This window comes from Canis lupus, chromosome 15 (genome assembly GCF_011100685.1).
Source record: "Canis lupus familiaris isolate Mischka breed German Shepherd chromosome 15, alternate assembly UU_Cfam_GSD_1.0, whole genome shotgun sequence".
Classification (NCBI taxonomy): domain Eukaryota; kingdom Metazoa; phylum Chordata; class Mammalia; order Carnivora; family Canidae; genus Canis; species Canis lupus.
This window is the reverse complement of record NC_049236.1, coordinates 21,658,505-21,670,477: the sequence shown is the minus strand read 5'-3', so window position 1 is coordinate 21,670,477 and position 11,973 is coordinate 21,658,505. Positions and strand designations below refer to the sequence as shown.

The window sequence follows — 11,973 nt, the reverse complement described above, 5'->3', positions numbered from 1 at the left end:
TTTGGTTCTGAATTTTTAGGCTAATGGAAAATGTGATTTTTGAGCCACATCCTTAATCATACAATTCACATGAAATTCCTGATTTAAAAAAAAACAACAATTTAAAATTAATGTGCTCAAAGAAAAGCTAAACAACAACAAAATAATCGACACTCTCCAAAAAAGGAATTCTTGACAAAGAAGGAACACTTAAAGATTTTTGTGTTGACCATTATCAAAAATCATGTTTAGAGGGATGCCTGGGTGGCTCAGTGATTCAGCATCTGTCTTTGGCTTAGGGCATGATCCTGAGGTCCTGGGATCAAGTCCTGCATCGAGATCCCCGCAGGGAGCCTGCTTCTCCTTCTGCCTGTGTCTCTGCCTCTCTCTCTGGGTTCTCATGAATAAATAAATATTTTTTTTTTCAAAAATCATGTGTAGAATAATTGCAACTATGTATAAATTTGCATATCAATAAAAGATTATTCTTTTAAAGGTCGATTTGTTATAGCGGTGAACTTATTGTAAATAATATAGTATGACTTAGTATACTTACTATACAAATAACTAATCACACTTTTTAAGGGAGTTATTGGAATTTATTTTTTAAAAGATCAAAGGCCTGAAAAGACAATTTATGCAGTATCAAGTTATTTTATTAAATTATGTCCAACCTCACTCGAAGAAAGTTTAAATTGGCTTAAATATTGAGATATAATTTTTAGCCTATCAAAACAAACACACATATTATTTATTGACAGAGGACTTTTAATTTGACGCTCCATTTCTGGAATGAATTTTGATAACACCCATTAGAAGGTTTCTATGTTACCAGAGGGGAACGTGGGTGGGGAGATGAGTGAAATTGGTGTAGGGGACTAAGAAAACACTTATCAAGATGAGCACATAGCAGGGCCTGGGTTGCTCAGTTGGTTAAATGTCTGACTCTGGATTTTGGCTCAGGTCATGATCTCAGGGTTGTGGGATTGAGCCCAGATTGGGCTCCGTGCTCAGAGCAGAGTCGGCCTGGGATTCTCTCCCTCTTTCCCTCCCCCTGTTCTCTAATAAATAAACAAACTAACTAATAAAATCTTTTTCAAAAGATGAGCACTGAGTAATGTACAGAATTGTTCAATCACTATTGTACACCTAAAACTAAAATGACACCATATGTTAACTAGTACTCGAATTTTAAAAAAGGCTTCAATGTTCATAATTTTGAGCCAATAATTCTACTTATATAAATTTATCCTAGGTATTACAGTCAGTAACATGGACATAGACATTTCTATAAGGGCGTAACATGTAACAGTGATTCAAATTAGTGCTTTTGGATTTCTGGATAAGCTTGTTATTAGATTAGAGATGGATACATCTCTCTCCTAGATTTCCACAGAAATGGCCAAAAGGAAGAAACAAAAGAGGAAAACCCGTATCGGTGCTGAAAAAGTCAGTCTTTTTAAGCTTTAATGAATCTATGCATGCCAAATGAACTTCTTATATGAAGGTATAAATGCTGGGGAAGCAATGGGGCAGATACTCATAACATCACTACAGATTCAAAACAGAATATTTGTCCTTGAGACCAGCTCATACAAGATATAAAGACTTTAAACTTGCATAGAACACACCTGTAAGAATGAGAAACAGGATAGATGGATTACAAGCAGTGATCAAACAAATTTAAAGAGAAAACATTTTGGCCTGGAAAAGTTCTAAACTTCTTTCTAAAGCAATTATGAATAAGGAAAAGAGACCTAATTTTAGACGAAGTCTGGTAATAAGAAGGATGAAGGGAAAACAAAACAAAACAAAATTCCACAACTACCCTTAGAAACCAAATCAGATTTTCAGCAGACATTTGTGCAATATTGAGCAGGAAAAAAAAAAAAAAAGTTCTAAAGTAAAAAAGATTGCGTGTTCGGAAAATATTTATCCAAGCAAATTGTCATTCCTCTACAAAGATGATAGGGCACCATTCTCAGACATGAAGAGACCAATGTCCCTTCTGAGTAAGCATTCTTAAAGACCCTCCCACCACTGTCATGTCTAAATCAGTCTCCCAAAGAATCTGAACAGCTGCAGAAGCTCTTCATCAGAGGTTTGAGCTTTGAAAAAAATCGAGAAGAGTCTGAGGAGCCATTACGAGCAATGGGCCGGTGGTGGTGGGGGGGGTTGTGCTTATGGACTGTGGTAATGAGACATCCAAACACCAACCACTCCAGAGGCTCTCTGCGGAGGAGGTGGATGCAGTCATGAATGTAAGACCATGCAAAGTGGGTGGAGAGGGCTGTCTCTAGAGAAGATTTTCAAAGACCTGGTGCCCACTTAAGTATGAAAAAGTTTTTTGTTTTGTTTTGTTTGGTGGCATTAAAGAAGACACTGAAGAACATCATCTCAGAGATTATTTTAAACACAAAGGGAAAGTTGAAGTGATTGAAATCATGTTGACTGAGGCAGTGGCAAAAAAAGAGAGACTTTGCTTTTGTAACATTTGACGACCACGACTCTGTAGACACGACTTTCATTAAAAAATACCATAATGTGAATGGCCACACCTGGGAAGCAAGGAAAGTCCTATCTAAGCAAGGGATGGGTAGTGTTTCAGCAAGCCAAAGAGGTGAAAGTGGTTCTGCAAACTTTGGTGGCAGTCATGGAGGTGGTTTTGGTGGGAGTGACAGCTTTGGCTGTGGAGGAAACATCAGCTGGCAAGGTAGCTGTGATGGCAGGCAAGGTGGCGGTAAATATGGTGGCAGTAGCGGTGGCTATAACGGATTTGGTAATGATGGTTATGGAGGAGGCAGCCCTGGTTACTCTGGAGGGAGCAGAGGCTATGTAAGTGGAGGAGAGGGTTATGGAAACAGGGCAGTGGCTATGGCAAGAGTGGCAGCTAGCCCAGCTGTGACACTAGAGGATGCAGAGGTGGCTGCAGCGGTGGTAGTACAATCAAGTTTGGAGGTGGTGGAAGCTATAATGATTTTGGCAATTACAAATCAATCTTCAAATTTTGGACCCATGAAAGGAATGAACTTCAGGAGGCAGAAACTCTGGCCCCCTTGGTGGTGGAGGCCAATACTTTGCCAAACCACAATACCAAGGTGGCTATTGGGTTCCAACAGCAGCAGCACTAGCTAGGGCGGTCACAGAAGGGTTTAACTCCTGCCAGAAAACAGCTCAGTAGGAGAGGAGAGCCAAGCAGTGACAGGGAAACTACAGGTTACATCAGACTGGTGAACTCAGGCAAGCACAGTGGTGGCAGGGCCTAGCTGCTGCTACAAGCGGACAGGTCTCAGACAACACCCATGTGTATGGGTAAAAAACTCAAGGACTGTATTTGTGACTAATTGGATAAGAGGTTATTTTAGTTTCTGCTCTGTGGAAGTGTAAAGCCTCCCAACAAGGGCTTTAATGTAGTAGGTTTTTTATTTGTTTGGTTGGGTTTTTTTGCTCCTATGCTATTGATTGCTAAATGCAATAGTCGTATCATGATACTGAATAAGTGCATCTAAAAAAAAAAAAAGGCCAATATACTTCCTTGAAAAAAATTAGTCAAAGAGATACTTTGAGCGATAAAGTACAATAATGGAAGAACAAAGAGGTTGTGATTTTAAAAGGTTTTAAGTTGAGATAGAGAAAGATGTAGTCTACAAATCCCTAGAGTTAAAAGCAATGTAAAGTTTAAACACTATTCTTAACAGGAAAATAAATAATTGTAAAATATTAATATACTTCTCAGATAACATCAGTAAGAGACTAAATGTGGGCAGAAAGTAAGACCAAACTTGCCAATTATGAAAATAAATGGATAAAGATTTTAAAATATTTGTATGTGTATTGAAGTGCTGGTAGTCAATTTACTGAACAAAATACACTTGTAGGAATATAATTATTAAAATTGACTCCATCATACTCCTGGCTCCTGAATACCATCTAGGTTTCATGGATTTTCAGCCCCATACATACTGGCTAAAAGCTTCATTTTCTTTCTTTCTTTCTTTCTTTTTTTTTTTTTTTTTTTTAAGGATTTTACTTATTTATTCATGAGAGACACACAGAGAGAGGCAGAGACATAGGCAAAGGGAGAAACAGGCTCCATGCAAGAAACCCAATGTGGGACTCGAACCCGGGAATCTGGGATCACGCCCAGAGCCAAAGGCAGACATTCAATCACTGAGCCACCCAGGGACCCCTAAAAGCTTCATGTTTCAGGATCGCGCCCTGGGCCAAAGGCAGGCGCCAAACCGCTGCGCCACCCAGGGATCCCAAGCTTCATGTTCTAATTCATAAATTCTCCTTTGGTCCAAAGCCAACATTGACTTCCTCTTTCCCTTCAAAGCTTCTTTCCTTCTTCCCTCACTGATGCCGGACACAAACCACCAAGTGGAAAGGAGATGAGTTCCAGGTTTTCTCTTTTTCCCCTCTTTTCTCTTGAGCTTCAGCAAAAGTAGGACATCACAAGAATGCGCCACCTTATGTGGCAGATGCTTCTGTAGTCCAGCAATCTGGAACCATATTTGTATCAGGTATTTAAACATCACTTCTGGGGCGCCTCAGTTGGCTCATGGGATCCAGCCCCACATCAGGCTCCCTGCTCAGCTTGTCCCTCTCCCCCTCATCCCCAGTCAAGCTCGAGTGTGCTCTCTCTCAAATAAATACAAATCTTAAAATAAGTACGTAAATAAGTAAATAACACTTCTTTTGTTCTGTCTGGGCAGTGCTTGTGTGGGCTTTTTGGAACCCGTCACTGGAATCTCACATGCAGCATGTGATGTGAGCAGAGCTGCTTCTGCTGATCAGCTTTGGGATGGGAGCTCTTTTCCTCAGAAGTGCTCCACAGGAAGACCTACGGTGTCCTTACTTGCTCAGCTCTGGATCTCAATCCATCTCCGGCACATCTCCTTCACCTGTGTCAGGCCAGGCCCCTCCAGCCAGCCTCTGGCCATCAGTTATTTCGTCTGTATATTATAGGCACCAGCCGCAGCACCTTCCCAATTCTGGGACACCTGTCAGTCTTTCTGCATTTGCTCTGGGGTGAGCTGTCTTCTTGGTTGGGAGGCAGTGACAGGTCTGTGCCCTTGGGGAGGGAAGAGGAGACAAGCACTCTCTTCACAGAATTCCTTATTTTCTTCATAGAAATTGCTCTCTCTAAAGAATTCCTAGTCTTCGCTCATATAAAATTGTGGTGGGAGAGGGATTGACAGTAACAGGACCAGTTTGAGAGACTTCTTTGGTATGTTCTGCATAAAAGTTTTATACTTAGAATAATAGATTACTTTGCACTAATTGTTCTCAGATTTGAGGCCAGACTTCATGATGGGAGCAGTCTTATTTTAATATTCTGTGACATACTTAACTCACAGCATAATTCCAAAGGCTTTAGTTATCTAGCCGCTACACACCCTCTAACCTCATTCCCACCTGCTCCAAGCAATCCATCTACAATGGCGTCCTTTAAATTCCTGCATCTTATGCACCTGGATGTTTCCTGTTACTAGGACACTATTTTCTTAAATGTTTGCATAACTAGATCTTCGTTCAGAAAGTAGCCTATGCCACCTACCGAGAAAAAGCTTCCCTGATCCCCCCTTGTCTCATTCAACTGCTTTATTACCTTTGTCGCACTACTAATTTCTAAAAATGATCTCTCCCTCTTCCAGAAGGTAAATTCCAGAGAAATGGGAAACTAGGATATAATTTACTTTGCTCTATCCCTAGAGATTAGAAAGCTGCCTGCTTCAGGCCATATACCAATAAATAGGCACTGAACTAAACAGAAAAAAAAAAAAGAAAGAACAAACAATAATATCGAAGGTATAAAAGAATGGTATGCTCTCTATACAACAGATAATTGACAAAGAAATGGGAAAAAAAAGTACAAAATTTTTTTTTGAGGTATAGGTAAAATTCTACCAGGCATATACAAATTTAAGGAAGCAAAGGTGCAAATATTAACTGTTAACAGCTTACACTGAATACCTTTCATTATATTTTAGTGTCAAATATTAAAGCATCAAAGACAGTACCATGAGCTCAATGAGGACAGGGACTTTTGGATTTTTGTTAACTTTTTTATTAACTAATATATCCACAGTACCTAGAAGAATGTCTGTAAGATATGTTGAAGGAATAAATGACTCAATCAATCTAAATCAAAAACTCATAAATTTAACAAAAATTAGAGAGAATTAGACTAGTTGAATTGGTCAAAATACAGTTCAAAGTTTAGGCAGGACAATTAGGCAAAATAGATAAATTCGTCACGTGGAAGTTTAATGTAATTATTATTAATAATACTTCTTTTCAAATACCTTTAATTCTCTCAAGCCTCCCTTTTTATTTAATGTTTTACTTGGAAAAGCCACAACATTGGCATGTTTCATGTGCTTTTTTGAATGAATGCTGTATGAATATTGTGTAATGAATACATTAATATAATAAACTGATTAATATTAAATATCTTACTTTACAAGAAAAGACTATAGATTTTTGCAAACATTTACAAACTTTATTATATTCTAGATTAAACAGAATAGTTCAATCAGCACCTATAAGTCAGATTTATGGTTCCAGTTCAAGATGGCAATGTAGGAGGACTCTGAACTCACTTCCTCCATGGAATACACCATATTATACCCATTAGTAGAACAATTCTCCCTGAAGAACTCAGGGCTGAGTAAACAGCTACTTAACAAACAGAGAGAATGGAAGGTAAGATCAAGAGAGAGACACACCATGTTTAGAAGAGAAACTAGCATAACAGCCACAGGTCCAGCCAGCCAGCAAAAGTCATCAGAGGCTGTTTAAGGAACATGATACACAAGACCACTCCTTCAGCTTTAGAAGAAGTGGCCATTTTGACTACTCCGTAGAAACAAACATAGAAAGTCAAGCAAAATGGGGCAGAGGAATATATTCAAAAGAAAGAATAAGAAAAAAACTCAGAAAAAAACCTAAATAAAACAGTGAGAAGCAATATGCCTGAAAAGAATTTAAAGTAATGACTTAGTAAAGATACTCACCAGGCTGGAGAAATAGAGTGGAAAAACTCAGTGAGACTTTCAACAAAGAGAAAATGTTTTTTAAAAACTAATAGGGTGGAAAATACCATAATTGAAATTAAAAAAAAAAAACTAGAAGGAATCAACAATAGATTAGAAGATGTAGAAGAACTATGAATGGTCTGGAAGGCAGGGTAATTGAAAACACACAAGCTAAACAGCAAAAAGTGAAAAGAATTTTTAAAAATTAGGATAGATTAAGAGATCTCTTGGACTACATCCAGTGAACAAGTATTCCTGGTATACGGGTCCCAGAAGAAGGGAGAGAGCAAGAAAGGAATAGAAAACTTACTTGAAAAAAATAGTGACTGAACATATCCTGACCAAGGAAAAAAATAGACATCCAAGTCCAAGAAGTACAGAGAGTTCCAAATAAGATGAACCAAAGGTGGTCCACACCATAGGACATAATAATTAAAATATCAAAATTTAAAGATAAAAAGGGAATCTTTAAAGGAGCAAGAGAAAGACAAAAAATTACCTACAAGGGAAAATAATAAGGCTACCAGGTGATTTTTCAGTAGAAATTTTGCAAGATAGAAGAAATTGGCAGGATATATTCAAAGTACTGAAACTTAAAAACCTACAACAAAGAATACTGCACTCAGCAAGGTTATCATTGAGATTTAAAGGAGAGATAAAGAATTTCGAAGACAGGGCAGCCCCGGTGGTGCAGCGGTTTAGCGCCGCCTGCAGCCCAGGGCGTGATCCTGGAGACCCCGGATGAGTCCTACATCGGGCTCCTTGCATGGAGCATGCTTCTCCCTCTGCCTGTGTCTCTGCCTCTCTCTGTGTGTGTCTCTCATGAATAAATAAATAAAATCTTAAAAAAAAATTTCCAAGACAAACAGAAGATAAAGGAGTTTATCACCACTAAACCAGCCTTACAGAAATGTTAATGAAACTTCTTTAAGTGGAAAGGAATGACCACAATTAAACATAAAAAAACATGAATAAAAAGATGTAAAATATGACAACATATATATAAAATTTGGAAGAAGAGAGTAAAAAGGAAAGAGAAGGAGGAAAAAGGAAAAGAATATTTTTTTTTCTTTTTTAAGAATGTGTTTAAACTTAAAAGACCATCAAATTAATATAGACTACTATTCACTTAGAATGTTATATATGAACTTCCTGGTAATCACAAACCCAAAACCTATGATAGGCACACAAAAAATAAAAAAAAAAAAAGTAAAACACTATAGATACTTATTGATCACAAAGAGAACAGCAGAAGAAAGGAAGAACTACAAAAACAACTAGAAAACACATTTTTAAAATGGCAACAAGTATATACCTATCAATAATTACTTTAAAGGTAAATAGCCTAAATGCTCCAATCAAAAGACACAGAGTAGCAGAATCAATTAAAAAAAAATAAGACTCACCTGTATGCTGCCTACAAAAGACTCACCTCAGACCTAGAGACACACAGAGACTAAACGTAAAGGGCTGGAAAAATACTATGCAAATGGAGGAGGGGAAAGAGCCAGGGCTGCAATACTTCCATCAGACAAAATAAACTTTAAAACAAAGATTCTAACAAGAGAAAAAGAAGGGCATTACATACAGATAAAAGAACCAATCCAACATAGGGATGTAACAATTATAAATATCTACGTACCCAACACCGGAAAACCTAAATACATAAAGCAAATAGTAACCAATATAAAGAGAGAAACTGACAGAGATACAGTAATAGTAGGAGACATTAAAACTCCACTTCCATGAATGGATAGATCATCCAGACAGGAATCCAAAATATATAAAGAACTTATACAACTCAACATCCAAAACCAAATATGCTATTAAAAAATGGGCAGAGGACCTGAGTAGACATTTTTCCAAAAAAGACCAAAACAGATGGCCAAAAGACCATGAAAAGATACTCAATATCACTCATCATCAGAGAAATGTAAATCAAAACCACGTTGAGATATCACTTCACCCCCATTAAAATGGCTAAAATCCAAGAAGGTAAGAAACAGCAAGTGTTGGTGGGGAGGTAGAGAAAAAGGAACCCCTGTGCACTGCTGGTGGAAATGTAAACTGATGTAGCCACTGTGGAAAATAGTATGGAGGTTCCTCAAAAAATTAAAAATAGAAATGCCATATGATCTACTAATTCCAGTTTTGGGTATTTACCCAGAGAAAACAAAACACTAACTCAAAAATATATACACACTCCTATGTTTATTGCAGTATTTATTGTAGCCAACACATGGAAGCAACCTAAATGTCCATCAGTAAACAGATGGATAAGAAAAACTGGGATACACACACACACACACACACACACACACACACACACACACACAGGAATATTACAAAGCCATGAAAAAGGATGAGATTGTGTCTTCGAGTGTACTGAAGAAGGTATTATGCTAAGTGAAATAAGTTAGACTGAAAGAAAAATACCATATGATTCCATGCATGAATGGAATCTAAAAAAAATGAACAACAAATAAAAGCAGAAACAGAACTATAAATATAGAGAATTAACTGATTGTTGCCAGAAGGGAGAGGGGTAAACCAAATGGGTGAAGAGGAGAGGGAGATACAGGTCTCTTGTTATAGGATGAGCAAGTGACATGAATAAAAAGCAGAGCATAAGGAATATAATCAATGATGTTGTAATAGTGATGTGATGGGACAGATGATAGCTATACTTGTGGCAAATATAGCACAATGTATAAACCTGCCAAATTACCAAGCTGTGTACCTGAAACTAAGGTAACGTTGTGTGTTAACTATACTCAAATTATTTTTAAAGTCAGGTGTGATTTCTAATTATAGCGTAACAAACTAGATAGTGAAAAAAGTTTATATAAGAAATATTCATCCACTATTAAATTAAGAAAAGAAACAGTCATTATTTCAAATAAAAAACAAACAAAATTTGGAAACATTGTAAATAAAACATTATAAATTATACAGTAAAATCTGCAGTTAGGAATTTATATGCGTAATATGTTACTACTTAAGAAAAAAGCAAATAATCACTTACTTAGAAATCTAAAAAAGTAAATATATATGGAGGGTGAGAAGTCAGGATTTTCACTAAATTGATGTACATTTATGTTTGTATATATTTTGCAATTATAAAAGCAATGTATAATAAATATGGGAGATTGCTTTTTATATCTGTATGTTAGTGTTCTTTTTTTAAGACTGTATTTATTTATTCTTGGGAGACACAGAGATAGAGCAGCAGAGACATAGGCAGAGGGAGAAACAGGCTCCCTGCAGGAGCCCAATGGAAGAATCGATCCTGGATCCCGAGACCATGCCCTGAGCTGAAGGCAGATGCTCAACAGCTGAACCACCCAGGCATCCGTGTTTGTGTTTCTAAGCCATTGTCCCACAAAGCTTTGTTTTGTAGTATATTTATAGGAATATTTTTGTGTGGTGGTAAAATTGTCAATGTTCAAGAATGTTTAGAAAATACCAGGTTAAACATAAATGAGGAGACATTTTGACTGTAGGATTTTTCAGAATAAACAATGGGCTAAGACATATTGCTGATTTCTGATTTGCCTCTAATAGGCAAATTTATTAAAATATCTCTTGGCATATATGTTAACAATTCTTGAATCTAAAATCTCTAAAAATTTTTTAGAAATATTTTTCTATGCTGATATACATTTTAAATTTTGGGCAAATTGTAATTTTCTAGGAAAACATAAATGACTACAAATAAATATAAAACAAAATTAATGAGTAAACAAAAAGTCTGTTAAAATATTTAAAAAGCAAGCAATGTTCATAGATCATTTAACAAATAACGTTTTCAATTATTTTAAATGCAAATTCTATGTAATATTCCAGAAAATAGGAAATAAACGTTGTTTCCTAGTTTATAAAACATGCTTACAATTTAGAAAAAATATTTAATTAAAGGGACCAGAATATACTTATCACTTTAGAAATATCCCAACCAAATAAGATATCCAGCAGTGTAGTTAAAAAAATCCTTGACAAAGCAGAGTTGTCATATAGTCAATTATTGCTTATGTTTTATGAAATGTATTCATACAAATCATTCTATTAGAGTCAGAAAAAGAGGTTCAAAATCACATTTATTTAATTTCACCAGGAACAATATTGACTGTAGTTTCACATCATAACTCCTGTCTCTTTCCCATGTTTCTTGTCTAGTCAGTTTATCATAATATAAATGACTTTGTAGTTTACTCTGATAAAGGTTTCACCTAGTTTTTAGAATTATGATAATGGGGTCATTTGAAGTACATCTTTAAAATAAAAAGTTGCACCTAAAAAGATTGGTGAAAATCTTTCTTCCGTTACTAAAATTCTCCTTTTTTACCTAATCTCTTCATGGTGTTTTAAACTTGAATTGTCACCTAATTTTTTCCCCATAAACTACAATAACTCATACTCATGTGGACAGAAAGATAAAAGATGAGTGTGGACAAATAAAATAATTAAAATCAATATTCATTACTACTTCCCATTTTAAGATTACTCATTTATAGGTCATGATCATGAAATGTGGGAGTCAAAAGTTTTAAAACACTTTTAGTTCTACTAAGATGGTGCTTTTTAAATCTAAAATTAAAACAAATCAAAATTTGTCTTTAATTTTCCATCTCAGTTTTGTGTGAGATGGATTTTATTCATTTTTAAATTTATCAAAGACATTTATTGAGGAATCATGAGTCAATATAAAGTTCATGCTATGCAAATATGTTCTTATATCTGGGAAGGCTAAAGCTATAAAGTTCCTGTTGAGATTAGCATAGTCCCAACATTTCAGAGTTTAAAGAAAGCTAGGAAACAAGAAGACTGAACTATAATAAATATCAGAAAGGTCAATTGTAAGCCCTGATCCAGTATTTTTCTGGAAGATTACTGCTCCTAAATGTCCCATTTGGTCAACTGGCATACTGGTAAATGAATGTTTGTCATTGCAAGA

At 36.1% G+C, this 11,973-nt stretch overlaps 1 pseudogene; it reads left to right on the top strand.

Annotated features, from left to right (window-relative positions):
- The first annotated feature begins 1,377 nt into the window (after positions 1-1,377).
- On the top strand, positions 1,378-3,114 carry LOC119877049 (annotated as a pseudogene).
- The last annotated feature ends 8,859 nt before the right edge of the window (positions 3,115-11,973 follow it).